Raw genomic sequence first — 23909 nt, 5'->3', positions numbered from 1 at the left:
AGGAAAGTGCTTAGGACAAAACCCTGCAGCTACCGTGGCCTTCCAGGATCTGAGTTTGACATCTCTGGCATAAATAATAAACCATTTTAATGTTTATTTTAACCAAATAAAAACTTTCTCCGGCCATATTACTGTTTTTTAGTATGCTTGTGTTTTCTCTCCAATGGCACTTACAATAAGTAAATATGTATTATGTAGACCCACTATCTGCACTTCTAAAGTAACAGTACACATTATTGATGCAAGTTATGTTCAACTGAGGAGCTACTGAATGCTCTTTTCAGATGTGGATGGTATAGGTATGGATTTAAATGGTAAAATAGACAAGGACATACATTTTTGTCTCTTGAAGGCTGATGCATGATGTTTTAGGAGAGTACTAACAAATATTAGACAATAGACCTTTTGGTTTTTTTGAGGTAAATGTGAGCAGTTTTACCCATCTGGAAGAGCTTTAGTGATTTAATACTAAAACATCAACATTTAAAACTATTAAACCTGGGAAACGTAATTTTTCAGTATGCTGTTTAAATTCTTTTATACTAAAAGAATTGATATTATGTGAAATAATTAGCTTCTAGAAAAGAATTAGTACATGTGTCATTCATGTTTTAAGCTCCATTTTTTGGTAAACGTCCAGATAATTAGGAATCAGGGTTTTCCTCAAGTCATGTTATGTAATTGTGGTTCCTGCTGAAGAGGAACACATGATGATCACATATCATGATCATCACTCCATTTACTAAACTCTAGATCATATTATGGTGAGACACAGACATTTACTGTATAATGCCCAAAAATGACTTTTACTCAAATATTATTTGTACAATGTTTATAAACAAAAATAACTTTACATAGTTTCCTCAGCTGATAGGTTTGCCTATGCTACTGTTGAAAAATTGATATGTTTGCTTTTGTTATATAAAATCTGTATTTTTCAAGGTGACTAAGGAATCTATTGACCTGATTGTATATCAATGAAGATGGTTTTTTTTTTGTTAATGTAATTTGCTGAAATGTTGAAAAGTTAAAACTGATTATTCAAACACTTACTCCATTTCAGCTAGCCTGCAGAAAATGTTAACAGCAGTTCAGAAAAGCCATGTGGTGATGTGGGAGGTGGTATTGGGTTGCAGCATTAAGATCTGGCATAAAACCAGTATTTTATCTTAATGGGAAGTTGGTGTTCATGCTTGTTGTGCTTTGAACCCAAGAGAACAGATCAAAGTAAAGAAAAGAAGAAATCTTATTTTAAAAATAAGTACATATGAAAATAAAGCAAAGAAGAAATGTTTCAAGAATAATACATTTTCTTCTATAATATGACTATTTTCCCTGCCTATTTAATATATTTTCCTATTTGTTTCCATACTCACTGAAGGAGATCATTTTATCATATACAGTAGACTTCTTTTTTCATAGTTTTTTTTGTCCTGTTATTTTGAATATTCGCCCAAATATTTTTACCATCTCAGTCACTGAAGCATAAGAATTGTTGTGGGCATTTTTTAGGAGTGATTGGCAAGTAAATATTGGTTTATAAACAACTAATTAATGTAACTTCTCAAACCCTCATAGTCTAGTTCAGGGTCATGCCAGAGCCTATTCCAGCAGCTTTAGGAGCAAAGCAGAAAAAACAACTTGTCAGGGCACCGCTGCATCACAGGGTTCACTCACACCCATGCAGCACTAGGTTGGAATCCTAAGTGAATCTGACCAGAATGTCTTTGGAAATGTTTCGGGAATAAATGAGTATCCACAGAAAAACCTAAGCAGACTGGGAGAAAATGTGGAAACTACATGGACAACAAATGGGTACAGGTTTTAAATCCAGAACATTAGTTTCATGAGGTAGCAGAGCTACTATCTACACCCCTTTGTCATGCAGCAATTAATTAATAATTAATTAATTTTGTAAATAAAGTGGACTGGATGCCAATGTAATGGAAGTTCATGCGTAATGTAGCATTTTTGCTAGAGCAGCTCTCTGCAGTCATAAAATTTTCTTAAGAAGGTTTAATAGGTTGATGGATAGATTGATAAATGGTGTTGTTTGCATTGTGCCCAGAGGTGTTGCTAACATGGTTTTTGTTGCCACTGTGATTCTTTAATGAAAAAGGTAAGTTTGGAAAATGGATAGTAATTATATATGAGTTTGCTGCATATGTTTGGGCAGGCAGGAAAATCAGAACAGACAGTGCTTTTTTAACTTTATGAGATCATGGTTGCAGTCTGTACACAACAAGTTGGTGAATCCAGACTTTATTTGTCTTCAGTGTAGCTTCTACAGTGTAACATTTGACAGTTCGGAAGAGCTGTAATCAGTTATAGAACTGCAGGTGGCAGAATCTGCAGACCTATGCTAATACTTTATCTGTCTTGTTCCTCTTTACCTAGGGTGGGCACATGATGAAGTATATTCTGCTTGATAGTGTCTTATTAAATGTGCAATTTGGCTACTTATAACAATTGCACTCACTTGATTGAACACTGCACTTCAAAGTAATTTGGCCTCATGTCTTGTAAAAATAAATTTAAATGTATTTACATTACACAGAATAAAGCATTTTGCTATTTCAGTGTTTAGTGGCATTGTTGCATTACAATATATATTTGGAAATTTTAAATTTACCTCATAAGTTCAATTATAATCTTTAAAATAAATAATCAGATAAAGTGTCCTGAATAAAATCAATCAGGTGAGTGGCATGCTTTGAACATATATAATCAATACCTTGCTGACTGACACCTGATCTGCTGCTGATTTGCAGACACATTGCCAGCAATACTTTAGTGTGAAACAGATACTGAAAAATTGTAACATTTAGCCGTAACAATTAGCCTTTCACCATAAAACCTGAAGCCCCTCCTGTTATAAAATAAAGCAAAATTAGACTGTACTATTAAAGGAGTATGATTGATTGTGCATTCAGAATTGTTAAATGAAGGAAGGCATTGAGGAAAATGAAGATATGATTTAAATTGTAATATTTTGGCACTTAATTAACCTGCCAAGCTCCATTAAACTGCAAAGCTGCTGTTAACTTTTTGCTATCTATATATAACAGCCCCATTCTGCCCCATGTAATTGTTCATGTTTACAGATAACAATTACATTTGCTACTATTGTAACCAAAAGCTATTCATGTTTGAAAAGTTTGCATGGTAATCCCTGTAAGAGGAGAATGAGAAGGCTTCGGGACAATAGCACATTTTTTAATGCTGGCAGGTTCCTACATTTATACTTTGATTTCTCTTTCCTGCAAAGGCTTCTCACACAAAGAATTCACTTCCAACGTAGTTATGTCCATTGTTCTGGAGCGCAACCTTTTTTAACATACTTTACATAGAATAACTAGCAAGTGTAAAATTAATAATTTGAGACAATTATTAGATGCCGGACATATAGAATTAAAGGGGTTGCCATTACCGAAGTGGACACTCAAGTAATATGTCATGGTAGTATATAAGTGAGTGGCATGCAATGATGGATATAGATTGCTTGAAAGAGAGTAAAGGGAAAAAGTAATCACTATAACTAAACAGAATTCAAACAAAGTGCTTTGTAGTAGTTTATATTAATTTGCTGTTGACTGTGGCCATTGAGGAAATCATTTAGGAGCACAGAGATTGAGCAGCATCTTGAATTTTAGAAATGTATAAATATGCTCACTTGAAAGCATGAAAGTCCTGCGGTGGGTTGGCACCCTGCCCAGGATTGTTTCCTGCCTTGTGCCCTGTGTTGGCTGGGATTGGCTCCAGTAGACCCCCGTGACCCTGTTCGGATTCAGCGGGTTGGAAAATGGATGGATGGATGGATGGAAAGCATGAAATCCTAAAATCTGATTATTAAAAAGCATTGACTAAATCTGTACTCACTGCTGTAATGTACAAATGTCAAAGCATAATTAATAAAATGTATTCACAAACAAAATTACATATAGAAAGAGAACAGTAAAAATTGCAGCAATTAAGATGTGGCCTGACAATTATAGTGCTCATGCTATGACGTGTTGGATAAAGAAGAGTTTAAAGTGAAGGAACAGTAAGCATATAAATAAATATATATAGTATAAAGTACAAAGTAGACTTTGGCTTAGTCCACAGTACTATTAATAAATTTGAAAAAACTTTCCATGCTAGAATTTTCAAATCATTTTCTAAAAGTTTGTTGACTACAATGAAGAAGAAGAAACACATTATTCTTGTCAATTGGGCATGTGCCATTTATCAGCTAAGTGCACTGTTTGCTTACAGGTTAGACCTAAAGTTAACTGAAATGCCAAAAGAAGAGGGAAAATATAAAAATGGCTTTGTTGTCTGGACAGACAATGAAATACAACTGTTTTTAAAGTTACAAGCAAATATACAAGTGAGAATAAAGTTGTCATAGCCTTGGAAAATGTTGACTGGGATCCTTGCCAGAATAAATACAGCCATATACAGTATTCATAGTATTTAAAGGCACAATACCAGTTTCCTGATGCAAAGTAGTTAGGGAATGAATTGTATGAATAAACTGAAGCTGGTGGCTGATCAAATGACAATTCTAAGTAAGTGTTTTCAAAGTTTCATTTTTCCTGTCCACACTGCTATCTGAGACCCAGTGTTTTACATATACACACTTAGAAAAGAGTTTTAACAGGATATGTTTTCAGTATCCGAAAACCCCATTTCAGTGTGGATGGAAGGTCAAAACCAAAAAAAAAAAAAACACATCAGTGTTAGTGTGTACAAAGTCTAAGGTGTCAGAGCATTTTTTTTGTCACTTTGCTTAAGTGCAATGGTTTACACCTTGATGAACCACTTGTCTCACTCAACCACATTTTGGGACAAGGCAAACTTCATCATGCATCTGCATCCATGCTGATGTTGCATCACCCAGGAGTTCATATGGTAAACCTAGAAGAGGCAGAAGTTGTTTTTATTAGGATCACAATAGTCTGAAATATTTCAAGCTGTTGCGTGCTAATATTTGGATATTGGTAGGTTTGTGCGGTAAAATGGGTTACATAACAGCTTATTCTACAGGATACTATATGTTAATTAATCAATGCAGTCCTGGGGACATTTCATAAGTTAAGTGTTTAGTGGACACTGGAGTTTGCCGAAGTGCCATAATAACTAAATATGATACAGTAACTGTGTCCTTCGGTTTGCTAAAGTGGAATATAATGTATTTTATTAATGAACAAGGTAGTAGGGTACAGCAGTACATGCTATATATATATATACATCCAGAAACAATCCAAAAGAATTACTAATGCAACCGTCATATATAATAAATCCATAGCCTGTTCTGGTAAATTAAAACATTTCATTCACTGTGCAAACCATGTTTTGTGGTAAAACCATTTAATGTTTACTCAGGCGCTAGCTCAGACACAACAGTCACTGCCCAGACCTGCTTATTTTATGATTATTTCTGAATTAGAAAATAGAATAGGAATCTACTATTAGAAGTAGAATACACATGGACATAGTATGCTTTATTAAAATTAACCATTTGTACCTTTTAACTCTGCAAAAGAACGAACAACAACACACCTTGCTGAGATAAGTACAACACTGGTGACCCTGGTGAAGGGAAGTGTGCTGATTGCTACACAGATACACAAAAGATTTTATAATTGTTACATGGATCTTTTTTTTCCTGTTTATTAGTCCTCAAGTTTAAAAAAAAACACCCAAACACAGTGTATGAAAGTTAAAATTTCCAATATTAATGTGTGTGTCCTTATTGTATATCTCCTTTCTCATTCACAATTTTAAGGTCTGTCCCAGAAAGAATGAAAAAGAAGCAATACTTATTTCTGTATAGTCCTGTATTAGAAGTGTTTCTCATGTTACTTATGGTGGCCAAATTATCCATCAGCAGGTGTTGGGTGTAATAAAATCAGTTTTTATGAGTGTAAATTAAAATAACATCTTGTAAAATATAATCGATTACTTCTTTTGTTGTACTACAGGTACATATAATAGACTTCTCACAAAAGTTTCAGTAATGAAGTATTCCATTATTATATAGTTCTCTAGTAGTTTTTGGATTTTTCAGTAAAACTGTTTTGAACTCTTACTTTTCTAAGCATGACCCACATAATAATTTGAGTATTTCTGAAAAGGCACTGAATGTATTGTAAATTTTCAAGATAAGGTTAATCCTTAGGGAAGGAGTTATATTTATATTCTTAAATTAAGCAAAACTTTGTATATCCTGAACAAGATGATACATCCTCTCTGTCAAAAAAGAACATATGACGTGAAGAAAACAAAACCTGGATGTTTTTAAGGCTATGAGAGGGCAGGACTCCATAATCCAGTCTAAACAATTGATTCCCCATTTTTTGTGACATTGGAGCATATACTTGAGATGAAGTCATGATGGATTTATTGGATCTTCAGCATAATGCACTATCAGGAAGGAAGCCTTCTTCATACGTATATTCAAACTGTTTGGCTTACTGCACTGAAAATATGTATGGATACCATTCATTTTATTGTTTTATTGATATCTGGGATTTCTAATATCAGTTATATTAAAATGAGTGTCTTCAAAAAATCTGGTGACCTGATGTTGATGTCTTTGAGACCAAGCAGATGGCAGATTTTGAAAGGGAAGCCCAACAGCTGTACCTGAAAAGTAAGAATCCTAGGTTGTTGTATTTTTCACCATTCAATAATTAATATACAAATTTGATATTCATGATAAGCCGCCTTTTCATAGAGAATTTTAATATACTGTGATAATTTTTTACAAAATGACACTGTTTTTACTATTGTAATTTACTCCTTTCTTAGAGTATATCACTGATGAACTTAAAAGTTCAGACTTGAGAGTTGTCAAAAACAATGTATCTTTTCACAATTGTTAAACGAAATAAAGCAACATGAAGCAACTACAAAATACAAATTCGATTTCAAATAGATTAACAAAGCATATGACCTATTAATATATTTTAATAATGCAATACTATTTTAGAGTCTGTGATTGTTGTTTTAGTGTATCTGTGTGTATAAACACTACACACAGATGAGTAAAAATTATTCATATTGTTAAAATAGATAGTAACATGAAGATTTCCATTAGATTTTGGTATATGTTTAGTATACATGTTCTGTAGTGCATACATTTTATTTACATTTTTTCTTTTAAAATAAATATATACCGTCAGTGTAAGTAAAGAAAAATGAAAACATAACAGACTGTTAAATTACTTTTTCTTTGTTGTACTTTTTAGCATACTTATTTATAGTTTTCCTTGAGTTCTTATATATACTGTTTGCTGCTATAATTTGGTAGCTTCCTGTTTTAGGTGTTTATGCATGTTTTCATTGTGTTAGCTGTTTGCATTTTGTAAAAATAATGTTTTTAGATAATAGCCCTGCAGGTGCTATATTTTTTAAAGGTAATTGAATCATTTCCTGGGCTGAAAATACAAGTGAAAATATATTTATTGAATTGTTTATAGCATATCATTTTTGTAATTTCAGAGCTTTGTCTGATATGTCCAGATTTTTGAGACTTAAACATAATTGTACAAATCAGACAGTTTATTTCGCTCAGGCATGTGCTATTTTGTTTTATCTGCTTTTCAATTTTAAATTGTCAGTTTTCTGTTAGAGAATACATATGTTAAATTCAGTTGTCTTCATTAGCAAATAACAGATGTTTTTCCTAGAATGTTTAGTGCTGTATTAGATCCTTGTTTCCATGTTTAATGTCTCTTTATATTCTCTAGTTAACTTCCCTTGTGATTGCTTTATAATAATGTAATAATACATTACAATACAAGTAAAGATTTTTGCTATGATTCTACCTTAATTAAAGGTGACCTGGAGTGAGCAGTAGCAGTCTTATAAAAATTAAATATACATGATTGTTAAATAGTCTTATCAATAAATGGGAGTTGGTCATTTGTAGAGAAATCTAAGTTTTACTTGACGATTAGCAAAGCACATTTCTAGAGAAGTTAAAATATTTTTAAAAAGTATAATTTTACTTGAAATTTGGAGTCAAGATTTTGGTATCCTGCAACCGACATATGGTGTGGCAACTAATGTGTTCCAGTTACATCAGAGGAGCTACCAGTCTTTAATTTTTAAGATGTAGGGAAACAAATAGAATGAAAAATTGATGCATGTATACAGTTTTCAAATTTGCCTGCAGTATAACTTTTTAAAGTGAAACATATTTAGAGAATTTGTGTTCTGTTTCAAATTAATGAATACTAAGATTATTAAAAAATACCAGCTATATTGAAGACCTGTATTTCCCACAAGTCCATTCTGAAGTCTGTGCCATTTTGTTTACTTGCAATGATCGCACTGGGAAGAGCACAGCACCAACTTGTAAATAGGGACTCAATGTACTGTTTTAGCATTTATAAAATTAGGTTATGTGCTTCCTGGAAATACTGTACTAGCTTACTATTCCATTATGTGCTCAAAATAAAACTATTGTGATCTTGCTTTTGATTGCACATAGGAATGTGCATTCTCTGCAGTATACAGACTGCCACTTGGATGCTTGATTAGTCATGAAAATTGTTGTCAGGGACACAAGCATTTCCCTTAAAACTACCCTGCACCCTCTCAGAATCAAAAGAGTAGAAGATGTGCATTTTTCCTACTCAAATTCAGGTTAATGTTCATAGGGTGATGTATTCCTTTAAATACGGTTTATTTATTCCCTATAAACAAGCACACACCTTTATTGACTTGTTTTTAAGTTGCATGCTTTATTATCAAAGGACACTGCTACCTGAATTTTCTGCTGCTTGACAGGAAAAATGGTTAATGAAATGAATGGAAAGACTAATGTTTGTCAGAAACCTATGTGTTATACTTGATAGGTTTATTTAAGCAGTAGCCACGCCCTGAATTTCATTTTCTTCACAGGTGGTTATACACCCCCCCATGTTAAAACAAATGGGAATTTTGTAAACTTTAGAGGTTTGACACAAGTTTATGTGATCCTTTCGTATTACTTCATATATCTTAGTAGTTGCATATGCCAAATTTATTAATTAACTTTTTATTTTCAATAATTACACAATGCTTAATAAAATATTGTTAAATTGTAGTATCAGTACCACATAACTTAGTAAACACCAAGATTTAAAATCGAAAATTGTCCATAAGTTACCTTGTCAAGTATCTGACATTACTGTTTTATAATTGTACACATTAAGAACACATTTGTGAGTAGCAACTTTTATAAAAAATGATGACTGTTTTACTATCCAGAATTTCAGAATTCCTGTATAAACAAGTCTTTATTTTTTGTTTAGCTTTCAAGTTATGTCATGTAAGTAATCACACATTTGCTATTAATACGTGTGGATTAATCCAGAATAAGTCCAATTTTAGAGCTGAGTTTAACATAAATAATTTTCTTCTGTCAATGTATGAGGTGAACTTAAACCTTAATGCACTCTGTCCTGAAATGTAACACTGTATAGTCAACTGCATACTCAGTATATTGGAACTTTGCTTCATATGTTGTATCCTGAAAAACATGCATTTCATACTGAGGTTTTTTGTCTTCTACTTGCAATTATTTAACACCTGACAAAAGAGGATGTTGTGGTTTTGAGCATGTAATGTTTTCAGAGCCGCACCTAGACACTCTGCTGTGATATTGACCTGGAAAAATTCATCATATTTGTTATTTGTCCTTATTATACAGGAAATTATTCAGTAATATCTTCAGTGTTAGCCTGAAGTAAGCACATACATATGATTAAAAAGTACCTAATTTACATTTTATGGATGAATTCTGTGAAATAAATAAACATACAAATACCTTAGAATCTCATTTATATAATAAATTATTATAGAGAGTTGAAATTCAATATGAACCCTGACATTTCTATATGTAAACAATGCATTTAATTGTGATGTGTATACATTTAAGCATACTGTATATGAGTTTAAATATATAACACAGATCTTGAGTTTACAGTTTGTTCATATCAGCATAGACTGTATACATTTTAAAAGAATGAACCGTGTCCTAAAGGGCATTCCATATCAATTTACTAACTGCAGACTGTGTCTCAGTCATGCCATTACTATTTCTATATGGTGTGAGCTATATGAATTTAGACACCCAATAAACATCATGAATTTAGTGTCAATTTGCTTTTTAATAGGCCAAAGTGCACATATTTACAAAATGTAGTGTAACTAACATGTATTTTTATTAGACAGGTCTACCTTGTTTTAACTGCAGACTGTGTCTCAGTCATGCCATTACTATTTCTATATGGTGTGAGCTATATGAATTTAGACACCCAATAAACATCATGAATTTAGTGTCAATTTGCTTTTTAATAGGCCAAAGTGCACATATTTACAAAATGTAGTGTAACTAACATGTATTTTTATTAGACAGGTCTACCTTGTTTTTCCCTTTCAAAGCAGCTTTGTGTACTGAATCATGTGAGTATCCTGCTAAATCTGAACTTTTGAAAACCAATACTGATAATTTGTTTCTTTTGGATTGATACATAGCAAAGCTTATTTCACCACAATTGTAGTCTGAGATTAACAGTTTGAAATTTGTCTTAATTTTTGCGTGCCATATCAGGTAATTCCATTACACTCTGGAAAAATGTAAAGATTCCTTATTAGAGTTATGTGCAGTGTTTTTTAGCCAGTGATCCATCTCACCATCATTTTGAATTCTTTCATTATTCCTAATTAAGGCACTAAAAGTTAAAATGTTAAACGCTATGATCAACTGGTCACAGAGCAAGCATTAAGTATACTTTTGTTTCTTGCATTGTAATAAGATGAAATTAAAAATAATGTTAGCTTTTATTGATTTTTTTCCCTACTTTATATAGTTCAATTATCTTTTTTTTTTGTAAAATAACCCAGCAATGGACTGGTGCCTGTTTTAGGTGCACATTGTGCGTTTTTGTTCCTTTTTTCATTGAAAAAGTTACAGAAAGACTTGAGGGTAAAGATGTTACCTTGGCAATTCAGTTCAGAAATTAATAAGTACTATTTAGCTATATACAGTATCTATCTTTTTAGCTGGCTATCCATCTATCTTGTTAGTCACTTAAGGTGTGTCTTCATGAAACCTAATACAATTGTACATTTTCAGTGGAAACAAGCATCTGTTTTATATTTGATATTGTTTAGTCCTGATTTATCACAAAATCTGTGGTTAACACTGAGACGTTGCAGTAATATTAGTTGTAGAATTGTCATGTGTGTACACTACCATTCTTACTGTTTGAAAATGCACTTTAGCATTTAATCTATTTTTGTGTTTGTGTTTATATTATTTTATTTTTTTAAACATTTTATTAAATTTATTAAAATTAAACAACATTCCATACAAGCAAGTCAAATTTTACAAGACTAGGTTGAAGTCAAGTCGGTCCCCACCCATGAGAAAGAGTGCTAGGCCAAGAGAGTAAAAATTTAATAGCAGAAAAAATAAGTAAGTAAATAAATAGAATTAAAAGGAGAAGAGAATCAGCTTCCTCAATTTAAATGCTTATTCTAAAATGTTATCAATTTTTTCTGCAAAAAACCTTGTAGGAGTGATCATCATACTTTAAAAAATCATCTTGTAAAAATATTTTCATACCTTTTTTTCTCTGATTTTGCTATCTTCTTCACTTCGTTGTAGTTCCACTATCCCTGGGTCACAGTGGCAACATGCCAAGCTAGACTGGCCTCCTAAACTGTCCTCAGCATCATTTTTATGTTTTTTTTTTTTTTTGATGATCCTAGGCCAGCTAAATCATGAAGAATTAAATCCAGTAAACCAGCCTATTTTGGCTGCTTATACTAATAATGTTATTCTTTCAGTAACTTCCAAGAACTTGTGACAGTAGGTGAGGATGCAGATATAGTTTGGTAAATCAAAAGCTTAGGAGTTGGCACGTGCTTTTTCAGCAATGTCCATAACAGCAAGCTCCATTTTTTAATACTGTTTACATTGGAAGTTCCCTTAAAATATGAATTGAAGTACAAATGATACTCACATGTGTTTGTGGTCACTTTCTCTATGCACTGCTTGCTTAATTTTCTTTAGAGAATTTGGGGCACATATTGAATAGGTTGGATGGTGACATGTTGTCATGATAACTTCAGTATTCATACAGAAACCAAGTAAGGAACCTCACGTTATGTAACTTTGCCAGCAGCCAAGAACACAATTCTTTTCTTGCTCATCCTTAATAAAGTAATACTAAGTGTAACAGACTAAATCATTTACAGTGTCTTTAAAAAGAAAGAAGGAAATAACTTGTAATTGCTGACAGGCAGATTAATTTTACTAAGAAGAAAATCAAAAACATGGGCCTATTCTGTCTAAAGAGTAAAGTTGCCATGTTAAACTATTTGCAGAAGATTATGTGTTATCTGAAGAAATAGAAACCTATGGGAAAATGGTAAAAGCAGCTATTAGAAAGAGCTTTCTTTTCTGTAATAAATGGTTTAAGTAGTCCTGCGGTGGGTTGGCACCCTGCCCAGGATTGGTTCCTGCCTTGTGCCCTGTGTTGGCTGGGATTGGCTCCAGCAGACCCCCGTGACCCTGTGTTCGGATTCAGCGGGTTGGAAAATGGATGGATGGATGGATGGTTTAAGTAATTACAAAAGCTGGCTGGCACTGTAACCACTGGAGATGACTCAACTTTATCAAATTTTCAGAACCTCTTTTACTAAGACAAAAAGAAAAAGCTTCGAGGCATTGCAGATGGCTTTTTCCCATACAGTAAGCTAAAGACTAGTATTGTACTATAAATCATCACCCCCTCCCAAAAAATAATAAATGGACAGGAGTTAAAAGTGAAAAGGCTTATAGAGGCCAAGTGAACTTGTGGATTTTAATTTCAACTGGATAGTTGTTTCCTTAGCTGAAGAAAATACCCCAAATATAGACAGTAAAGCAAAACAGCTGCATCAACAGTTGGCAAGGCATCTTAAATAAAAAATAAAATGTTTCTTCAATACAAATAGCTCACAGTCTTGGAATGCGTTTATTTGTAATAAATGCTTATTCACACAATAAGAAATTAGATTATATTCAGTAGGTAATTATTTATATTTATGTTTTTGTTAAAAATGCTAAACTAATGAAGTAAGCTTTCAGATAGGGTCATCTGTTTTCAATGTAAATTTTATTTTTATTGCATGTTTGAGTTAAGAAGTGCTGCTGTTTGGCAAATTAATATGCAAAATTAGAGGCTGTACACCAGAAAAAAAAAAAAAACAATGTTCTATACTGGATTAAAAACAAAATGTTTTGCGGTTGAGTTTTCATCAGGGCAGCAACTGAAGTGCTGGTAGTAATTCTGATGTAATAATGTGATGGTAGTGTATCTGAGTAGAGTGTGGATGTGTGGGGATTGTTAAAACCAGAGGAGATAAGAAATGTAGTAGGCTACATACGAAGAACATGAATACAATGGTGACTATATCTGTCGACCCTTGTTGATTCTCAAAACTATTAAACGTTATTAATACATGTTATTATTTATGTGAACTGGTAAATTAAAAATATTAAGCTAAGATTCAACTTTTCACAAGGAAGGTCCATCCATCCATTTTCCAACCCGCTGAATCCGAACACAGGGTCACGGGGGTCTGCTGGAGCCAATCCCAGCCAACACAGGGCACAAGGAAGGAACCAATCCCGGGCAGGACACACACAAACACACCCACACAACAAGGCCAATTTAGAATCACCAATCCACCTAACCAGCATGTCTTTAGACTGTGGGAGGAAACCGGAGTGCCCGGAGGAAACCCACACAGACACGGGGAGAACATGCAAACTCCACACAGGGAGGACCCGGGAAGCAAACCCAGGTCCCCAGGTCTCCCAACTGCAAGGCAGCAGCGCTACCCACTGCACCACCGTGCCGCCACAAGGAAGATATGAAAGATATATATAGAAAGATATATTAAACTCCTTTCTATTCAAACTCCTTTCTATACACATTACTAAGAAAAGTGTTTGGAACCACAATCCCTGGGATAAAAAGCAGGTCAAGATTTGCATGACTCTGGTCAAGTAGTTGCTTACTGTTTCTTATCTTTCTGCAACAATTCAGTTTGTAGCACTTGTTTTCAGGATACTTTCATTCTGATGGAATAATAATGTCATTAATGATTACACAGATATTTTGTGCTCCCAGTTCAAGGATATTTTAATAAAAATGGAAGCAACACTAGTTGCCACTACAGCACAGATGAAAAGGACCAAAGAGCAAAGACTTGGTTACAGCCAATTACAACAATTGCAAAATTTATTAAAAGCAATACAGCCAGCCTTACCAGAACTTTGTTAACAACTAAGTTGATTAAATTATCATACATCATAGTAAATGTCAAAAATTAGTAAATACTGTAATACCATACCTTTTAGCTGTGGATTGATATATGTGAAATAAAATTTAGCATAAAAAATTGCACAACTTTCCTCACTGGAAATTTTGAAAAATAGTGACGTCTGAAGCTAGAATGGTTAGATTACAGGGCTTGAATCTCAGTTCGACATTGCAAGTAAATAATTGTAAAAATCCCACGTGGTTTTTATTAATAGAGTGAAACAATTATGTTGCACGTCCAAGGAATACCATTAAAAATGTTTTGTTATCTCACCACTCTTGTGCCATTTTACAGTTAAATGAAAAATAAAATCATATGATATGTGCATGCTTTGAGAGTACAGTGATGTGTCCAATCAGCTGTCAGCTGAGTGAGTAGTGAGATTATTGGCTTTTAGATGCAGTGCCTCACACAACCGTGATATTGATTTTTCTGACATAACTGGCTTTTGTGTATTGTGTATTGTTACAAGAATTTTTGTAAGTAAAAAAATCCTAAATTACCTCAGTATTAAGTAACGTGATATAATGTTTGAGTATTAAGATAAATCAGGTATTCCATGTTTATCATATCATTTTAATACACCTTAGGCTAACCCCATCCATTTATTATTACACTCCCCTCTTTGTCAAACATGAAGTTCAAGCCCTGGATTATGAGATAGCCTCAGCAGAGTTTGCGCACAGTGTTGAGAACAAGTGAAAATGTTAACATTTTTGAATGGACATAAATCGGAGTACACCAAGCAAATAACAAATTTAAGCTGATTGTAAAAATTCCAGTATATGGATATGATTGTATTCCAAAAGCAGTAGCACAATGTTTTGTTTTTTTTTCATTTGTGACATAAGTGTTTTATAAGAGCAGCATAGTTAAGTGCTCATTCTGGTTAAGATTATCTATGTTCAGACTGCAGCTAAAATTGGATTTTGTTCACTTACAAATGACACAGATGTAATCATGTTAGAGAAGTATGAACAGCAAAAATACATGGAATCAGAATGTTTCAGATTGGATTAGACCACATATTTTTTGTCTGTATACACTAAATGCGATGCACATATATACAACTTAAATGTGACCTGTGTTTGAATGAATGAATCAAGGTTGTTTGGAAATTAACATGCCCCAACTAATTTTACTGTTATTTATATCACCTGTGTTATTTATACACATTGAATATCAAGATGGGTGACAATACTGATTCAGCATTCCAATGGAAAGAAAGGGAAGTAGTAGACTTGATAAGAATTTGGGGTGACTGTTGCCAGCCACACTACCCAATTGCTATGTGATTTCTGATGGAAATGGCACTTGTCAAGCAGTTGTTTTATGGAAGAGTCGTGCAGATACATGCTGACATAAGTAATCAAACATGTACTTTAATGTGCTGAAGTTTTCAAACCACTCTTTTGTATGAAAACATTCTACATCTTACCCTCACCGTCCCTGGCTCTTCTCTCTTGTTACAGCATACTGAAATAGCTGTGATAATTGCACTCAGAGCAACCACTATGATCCTTCACTTTCTGTTTCTCTTCCTTGCCATCATGAATGGATGAGTTTACAAAACTCCTTCAGTGAAAACAATGTAAAGTAGCATAGCCGCAAGCATGTATTACACTCTGTTATACCTTGTCACTTGTGAGAATGAAATCCTGTCATTAAAATTCCTTTTAACTTTGAGGAGATTTAAAAATACTGAGCTTTACTTTACAAAGATTACCTGAGAATTGAAGTCTTACCAGGTCAGGAGAGAAAATGCTGACATAAAAGTGTATATTCTCATAGCATTAGATTGTAACTATGCTTTCAGCTTTGGCATGACAGCTTTAGAAATGTACAGTGTGAAACATTTAATGATCTTAGTGAAATATTCACTAGTAGCTATTTCACTTTGCAGTGAACAAATCTGCAAAGCCCCCCAGTCCTATAATAAAACAAAGTTAAAAAGGTGTGTTTATAATTGACTCGCTGAACATATTTCTTTGCCATATTTTAAATAACTTTGAGTTTTGTTTGTCCTAAGGCCAGAACTGATCAAATCTGTTTTAGTGGTTGATCATCAGATTAATTGTCATAGATATTAAGAATGACAGTGCTTCCTTAATGGATGTTCCATACTAAGCAACTTGTAAAAAGGATAGCCTGAATTGTGGTCTTCACTTGTTACTATAATTCAGTATATTTATGTAGCACTTGCTGAATTAGAAAACCTAAAAATATACAGGAACAATGCCACTGATAAAAATTTTAGTTGTAAAGCAAGAAACTACTCCTGTAATATGATTAATTGTTTTTAACCAAAATGATTACGAAGAACAAGAATGAACTAGACTTGAGTATACTGTAGTCATGTTCTTATATGCAGAATTCATGTGCACGGAATTCTCAGTAAAACTGTGATCAGAATATGCCGAGGTAGCCATTTCATGTATTATTTCAGGAGTGGTTAACTCCGATCTTGGGGAGCCACAGTGGCTGCAGGTTTTTGTTCCAACCCAGATGCTTAATGAAAAGCCAGTTCTCACCAATAACAGATCATAGGGTGTACTCACACTGGCAATTCATTCTGTGCCCGAGCACATTTGTTTGCATGTAAACCCCGCAAAGTCTAGTTTGTTTGACTAGTGTGATCACTCCATGCCAGGCCAACCATACTAGGCCCTGGCCCGCTTGGAAGAGGTGGGCTTGAGCACGGTTTAGCAGCATTTGGGAATGGTGTGGTCACTAAACATACCCGAGCACGGAAAACAGAAATGACATCAATGATGCGACAAGTCAGATGGTGCAATTCTCAGTTAAAAGAGTTAAAAACAGGTTTTTATTCTCACCTTACATGTGAATGTGAATTGCAGTTGGCAAGAAAAGCTACAAATTCCTCCATTAACATCATTTGTCACCATAACAATCTTCTCGTATTGGATGTGCAGTTCGATTAACAGCAAAACGCTGTGCTGCACACTCAACAAATCTGTAAGAGGGTAGAACGTTATCCTGTCCTACACGCCACCAATACAACCACAAAATAAGTAAAATCATTTTGACATGTTGTCACTCCATGTTCAGATCTTGTTTTGGCTTTACACAAAGTCACATGGTCATGATGAAAGCATGCTAAGCGTAGTGTTGAGTGCAGGCCAGTAGGGAGTGGGGACAGTTGCGCAGTACAGAACAAATGTGCCTAGACTGAGTACACCCTTATTTAATTTCATGGCTTGTAAGTGTTTTAACTCTACCATGTCAGTTAATTCTTAAATCATATATTTGTTTTTCCTTTCTAATGATGCATGTATCATCCAAGTGATTTTCAATTAGTTTCCTTCTGAGTGCTTAATTAAACCAAATAGTGAATGATGAATATACATGGGTGGAAATGGAGACAAACTAGATGTAGAACTGTCATTTGCACCTTATGGCTAATAAGGAGTAGTTAAAACAATTAATATCACTGTTTGAGACTAAAATAAGCGATTAACGGTTCAAAATCTTTAAAAGCGAGACAGCTAAAATGAAGCAGAAAAATTTTACTTGAACAATAGTGCTTCATCAGCAATGAATGATTTCTCATCAAGCAGTTGGGTTGGAATGAAAACCTGAAGCCATTACAGCCCTCCAGGTCCGACATTGCTCTGCCCTAATTTAAAGGGTCTGAGTCTTAAATAGCAAATAAAAGTTAATTAGTAGCAAAAACTAGCCACTAATTGAGAAAATAGTTATAATGAAAACCTGTAGACACTGTGGCTCTCCAGGATTAGAGCTGGCCATCCCTGTGTTGTATTTTGTGCATTTTCTTACTTGTTACAGAGGCTGTAAATGGTAAATTATTGTATTTTTATAGCAGCATTGATCATTTTCAATTTAAATGTATTGAACAACAATTCTGTGTACATATATATTTTAAATTAAGCATTATATGCAAATATATATATATATTTTTTATATATATATATATATATATATATATATATATATATATATATATATATATTAGGTTATGGCACTGTTTATGATTTGGTCAACTGAATTTAGAAGAAATATCGTGTAGAATATGTGAAATTATTCTGAAATTTAGTTTCTCTGCCTTTAAAACTTAACTGCCAAAAGTTGTATTACTCCTTTGAGTAATTACTAAGGAAGTGAGCAACAATGAGAACAGTGTGTTACAGAAAGACTGAATCAACTAATAGTAAATAAGCTAGTCATAATCACATTAAAAAAGTAATAGTTTCAGATATGAAGGTAGTAGTATGGGAGTTTTCTTTGGATGGAAAAGGCTGGTACATAGTTTCATATTAGTTGGTAAAATAACGATTTGAGCATTTTTGAGTTTTAAAATGTGCATTTACTTTCAGTAAAATGCCAGATATTTAGTTGAAAATTTGTAAAATGTACTCTTACTCTCTACAACTGTAGTATAATTAATGTTCAAAATAATGTAACATGCATATACTCTTTGGAAAGCTGTGGTCCAGGAATCAGTGATATCATAGTTTTATTGAGAGATCATTAAAGCCAAGAATGCAAATGATTAGATTTGCATATCTGTTTCACTCACATTTTTTCACAGAGCTGCAGATCAGGTTAGTAACTAAAAGGTGATTATCATACATGACAGATTGGGGACATTAGTAATGCTGCTGTTGAACACAGCAGAACACAAAATGTAATGACACTGCAGAACTTTGGAATGTTTGTTGGTTTATTGACATGTATAGACTAAATTATTGGTCTGTGTGGTGCTCAGTGGTCAGTCCAACAAAATGAAGCACATGTTTAAAATGTGGCAGTGGGCAGGTGGAGATAATGATCCCAAAAAAAGCCTGTGCAGTTATTAGAAAGGGTTTGAAAAGACAGGAGGCAGAAAAAGCACAGGAGAACTAGAAAATCACAAACTAGGGTTTTTTTTAACTCTAGTTTTCAATACTTGAAGCTATTCACTGATATATGGTTCTCTGCACAGGTCCCCACACATTCCTATGTCTTGGCCAATCAATTTGTAGATAGTGGGACTCTTTTAATGGTATCCATGGCAACATCTGCCATTGAATGTCTGATGTTGGCAACTGCTTCTGTGCTAGCATCTGGTTCTAGCAGCCAGTACTGCTTTGTGTCTAATGACCACTAGATTTATACAGTGATTATGTGGACAACAGTGTAACCCAGGTGACATTCTCTGACATCAAAACAAAAAAATTGGTGTCTCTGTGTGTGGAACCATTGGTTAAAAACATTTCTGTGCTGTTTGTAAGTGATAGCCTAATCACACAAACAAGTGAATCTCATTGAATCATTCTTCATTGGTGGTCTGCATGGTGCAGTTTTCCAGTAGAATAATGTCCAAACACACATGGCTGTCATCTTTTGAGAATGCTTATATGATGTTAGCATGGTTCCCAGACCTGTAATTTCTCTTTGATTGTTAAAACAAATGTTGAATAGCCTGTGATATTTTGAGAGATCTGCCCTGCACCCTACATAAACCTTTGTCTCCCTAATTGTGCATGCCACAGGAAACCATTTCGTGTCATGTCACTTCAGTTGACTACATTGCGTACTATCCGAATATACTATAACCGAATAACCTGGCACAGCACTGTTTTTAATCAAGTATTTATTCTGGATCTTTGGAATAATTTCTATCTTACATATTATAAAAAAAAGTGCACCTATAGTTACCATTCAGTTTTTCAAGCTGCATGGTTATTGTTGATATTCTGATTCTCAGGCTCACAAAATTCAACAACTGTTTTCAAAATCAGCATTACTCCAAAGTGAAAAAGCAGGCTTTTTCAGCCTGCACAGGCTCAACAAAACAGTAAAGATTTTTTTATCAGAAAAACTCATAAAAGAAAGAGAACAATCCTCTGGCCCTAAGTAACCAAAAAGGTTCTTTAAAGTGGGAGAATTCATGTGCAAAAAGTATTTTCTCAACAAGAACACAGGAAAAAGGCAAAAAAGAAATGCCTGAAAGGGCCAGACTTGAAAAATAAACAAGGCCAGTCCACAATCTAGTGATCATATTCCAGACAACATAAGCAAACCCAGAAAAACCAAGAAAGTATTTACAATAATTAATCAACCAAACAAAGAGAATGTCAGTGTCGAAAAAATGGATTTTAGCCACCCAGTCTATTATAAAGGCTGTTTAAGGTCCCTAAGCTGCTGTATAAAAGGGAGTTTCTCCCTAAGGCTCCACCCATAGGGAACATGAGACACAACATATAAATATGTTAATGACATAATAAAAAAGAAAATATACATAACAGAATTCAATAAATAAGCTAACATAAAGAAAACAGAAACTTAATAACAATATTTACAAAATCACATTTTTACAAAACAACAAAAAGTTTACTTATAAAGAGAAGACACTTTGGCCAGGGATGAGATCCAAGTGGAAACATAAAATATCAATGAAGCTTTCAACTTTTTACATGCATTTGTGTACACCATAAATGAGGCGGGAAAGTACAGGAGCTTGTCTTGGCAGCACTAGGCACAGAACATAAGAAATTATACTATCTAGACTTTTAAGTATTAAACTGTTTAATCTGATAATCCAATAAATAAAAGCAAGTTAATTATGCTTGTAGTGTCTGTAGGTAAAGTGTTTTAGTTGACAGAAAATGTCAGCAGTGGACATTAATACTAGTATACTGTTAACATTTTGTTACAGCAGATTGTTTCTAGGATAAGTATTATTTAAACCATTTATGCTTATAAAGAAACAGTAGTTCATTATTTATTTCTGTGCATTGTGGTATTTGATATTCTGGTAAAATTACTTACGCATATTAAGGATTCACAATTTGTATACTGGCAATATCAAGAGAAATGTGTCTCAATTAAGCCATTTCTGACTATTCCAAAGTGAAGTTATTTTACGTGACCATCTTGCACAGGTGAATAGGCATTTTACTGATGCTTTCTAAGTGTTATTAACACCAAAGAAGCCTATAATAAGGTCTTGTTACAAATGAGTAAACGAGTAATAGATGTATTTTTGCAGTACCTAAACTAAAGTGTTACCAGAACATGTAGAATTTTAGTACTTTCTTAAAAAGCAACTGCTTGAAATGGCATTTTTGCATCTAAAACTGCACTTCTTTAATAAAGTTTTAAAAACATGTAACGCTAATGCCGTCACATTGTTAGTTGCTTTGACTATCTGTGGATCCCAAGGGAGAAACTGATGACCATTTATAACTTATTCATTATCTGATTTTAAACCTGATGCATTCTGTTGTGAATTGTTTTGTTTTAGTATATCTATTTAGGCAAAACAAAGTGATTGTTTCCCTTCAACGAATCCTTTTTCTTTCTTGTGATCCTTACACCTTCCTTCCACTACTGAGACTGATACAAGCTCTCCCCTTGCTAATTCTAAACTCATTATATGAGCTGAACCACCTTTTAAAGCTTAGCCTGTTCAATGCCAAGCTCTAGAAGCATTGCTTAGTTTGGGATGACCCAGGTTCAAACTCCTATGTCTTTACACACCCAGACAATGTCGAGCCAATCAAGATCACTTCTCTTGGCCACTTTCTAAGCTGCCAGCTCTCTTAATAACAACACACTATTACCTCTTTACAAACCTGAGTTAGCCACCATCTGATACATGCTTCTCTTTCCTGGTGTTACTGTTGAAAGTGGTTATACAGTCCCAGGCATTTACCAATACTACCACTTATTGACCAGGTGGAATTATGGATTTGTGGCAGGTCTAGCTGGAGTGAGGGTATTGCCTGCAATTTTGGATTTTTCGGGAGATACTGAAAGACTGTAGGTAATGGTACCTAGTAAGTTCTTTTTCACAATGCATCATTCATGCTGATAGAGTCTGCATGCAGTGTGGAGCACACTTTCTCAATGGGCCGGGAGTAACTTGGTCAGCATAGTTGGGGCATAGGAGGCATGCATTCTAGGAGGAAATAGAGACATGTATACAGTATGAAAGAGCAACCCCGCAGATCTTTAAGTATGCATTGCTAAAGATGTGTTTTAGATGTATTTTAAAGCGACCTGCTGATATAACCTGTATGAACTATATTGTACCATCTGCTGACAGTAACTATTTAATGTAAAGTGACAGGCCACATCTTATTTTTACTTACTGAATTTGTCAACATTCCAAGAGTGTAGATCATGGTCAGTTGTACAGTAAAATAAAATGGGGAAAAAAATCATCCAGTTACAAACTGATGTGGTTGATTGCACTTTAGGAAAACAAATTGTGTTTTTCTCATCTCTGGTTGATTAATCTGAGTGTCCCATTAACATGCTCGACACCTGCATTTGTATAGATTGCCAAAAAAGATCTTATTCATTTAAAAAAATCAGCAGAGCATATATTCTGAATTATTAATTCCCATTGCCTGGTCTTTAAATGTGCACCTTCATTTAATTTTCATTTGAAGTTACAGTTTTGTTATTGTAAAAAGAACTTTTAAAAAATATTTGTTAAATGTGTACATTACTGAGGTTGCAATTTATTGTGTGTTGGCATTACCCCCAAAGTTTGGTAATTGAAACCCTAGAAAGCCTTAATTGGGAAGTTTCATTAATGTAACCAATATGAATAGGCATTTTAAAATAATGTATTATTTGCTTACTTTAACAGTATTTAAGCACATTTAATAGTACATGCAATATGATCCACCTCTAATAGCATCAGAAAATTAAGCAATAAAACTGCTAGATCTTTAACCTCCTTGTAATCAATGTATGTGTAGTTTACAGAATAAAGCTGTTAGTTTTTGGTCTACTGTTATGAATACACTTTTTAACTATAGGAATACTTACTTTCTCCATCTTCAACAAATTTTCATGTCTTGGTAGTTTGTCCTTTTTGTCCTGTAGGTCATAATTAAAGAAATGAGTTTTGTAGGCATTCCTAGAATGTATGCTATTAGTGAATAACATGGACAGTAATTAAAATCATAAAATATGAACTCTTCTAATTCTACAAGGCCACTGCTGTTTTTTATTGCATTGTGCTAGTAATTTCAAAACTGAGTTAAAAACCTTTACTATACAGGTCATCTGTGTTTTTTCTTAAGGTGGCATGTCCAGTTTTGTTTTCTTTTTTATATGTTTGAGGGGGTTATTCAGTGAGCCATTTTTGTCTTTTAGAATGCAAATGTTACATAATGTCCAGCAGTCTTGGGGGTCAGTTTCACTTGTTTCAAGTTGGGTTTTGACATTGTCACACATCCATAGTCAGTAAGTGTAAGACATTGAAATAGTGTAAATGTATGTTCTAAGAAGGCAGACCTGTATATGGCCTCATATTATTATGAGGTATTTTGTAGATAAAATTTTTTTTTCACCATTGTAGGAAAATGTAATTGTTTCTTACTGATGCCCTGCATTTGGCAGTCATGTCTTTTATAAAACTAAGCAGAAAGTTAAAAAAAATGAGAGAAATATGAACTTCATGTGAAACATATTGCATGACAGTAAGCAACAGAGGCATTGTGGCATAGTGTAAAGAAAGAGGGCCCAGGCTCAAACTGCTGTTTTGATTGGTGCCACTTGATACATGTCAC

The 23909-nt window shown here is 33.8% G+C and overlaps 1 protein-coding gene across 4 annotated transcripts in view; it reads left to right on the top strand.

Annotated features, from left to right (window-relative positions):
- Window positions 1-23909, top strand: part of zfand5a (zinc finger, AN1-type domain 5a) — a 58595-nt gene that overhangs the window by 5610 nt on the left and 29076 nt on the right. Inside the window, exon 1 of one of the 4 annotated variants that reach the window (XM_051928375.1) lies at window positions 5526-6642. The exons of 2 other annotated variants lie outside the window; for them this stretch is intronic. The gene's annotated coding sequence lies outside the window, so the exon portion shown is untranslated. Of the gene's footprint in view, window positions 1-5525; window positions 6654-23909 lie in introns of those variants that run through there. One more of the 4 variants, XM_051928376.1, reaches the window with a different exon arrangement.

Source organism: Erpetoichthys calabaricus, chromosome 5 (assembly GCF_900747795.2).
Source record: "Erpetoichthys calabaricus chromosome 5, fErpCal1.3, whole genome shotgun sequence".
Lineage (NCBI taxonomy): Eukaryota > Metazoa > Chordata > Cladistia > Polypteriformes > Polypteridae > Erpetoichthys > Erpetoichthys calabaricus.
This window is presented reverse-complemented; position numbering and strand designations above follow the sequence as displayed.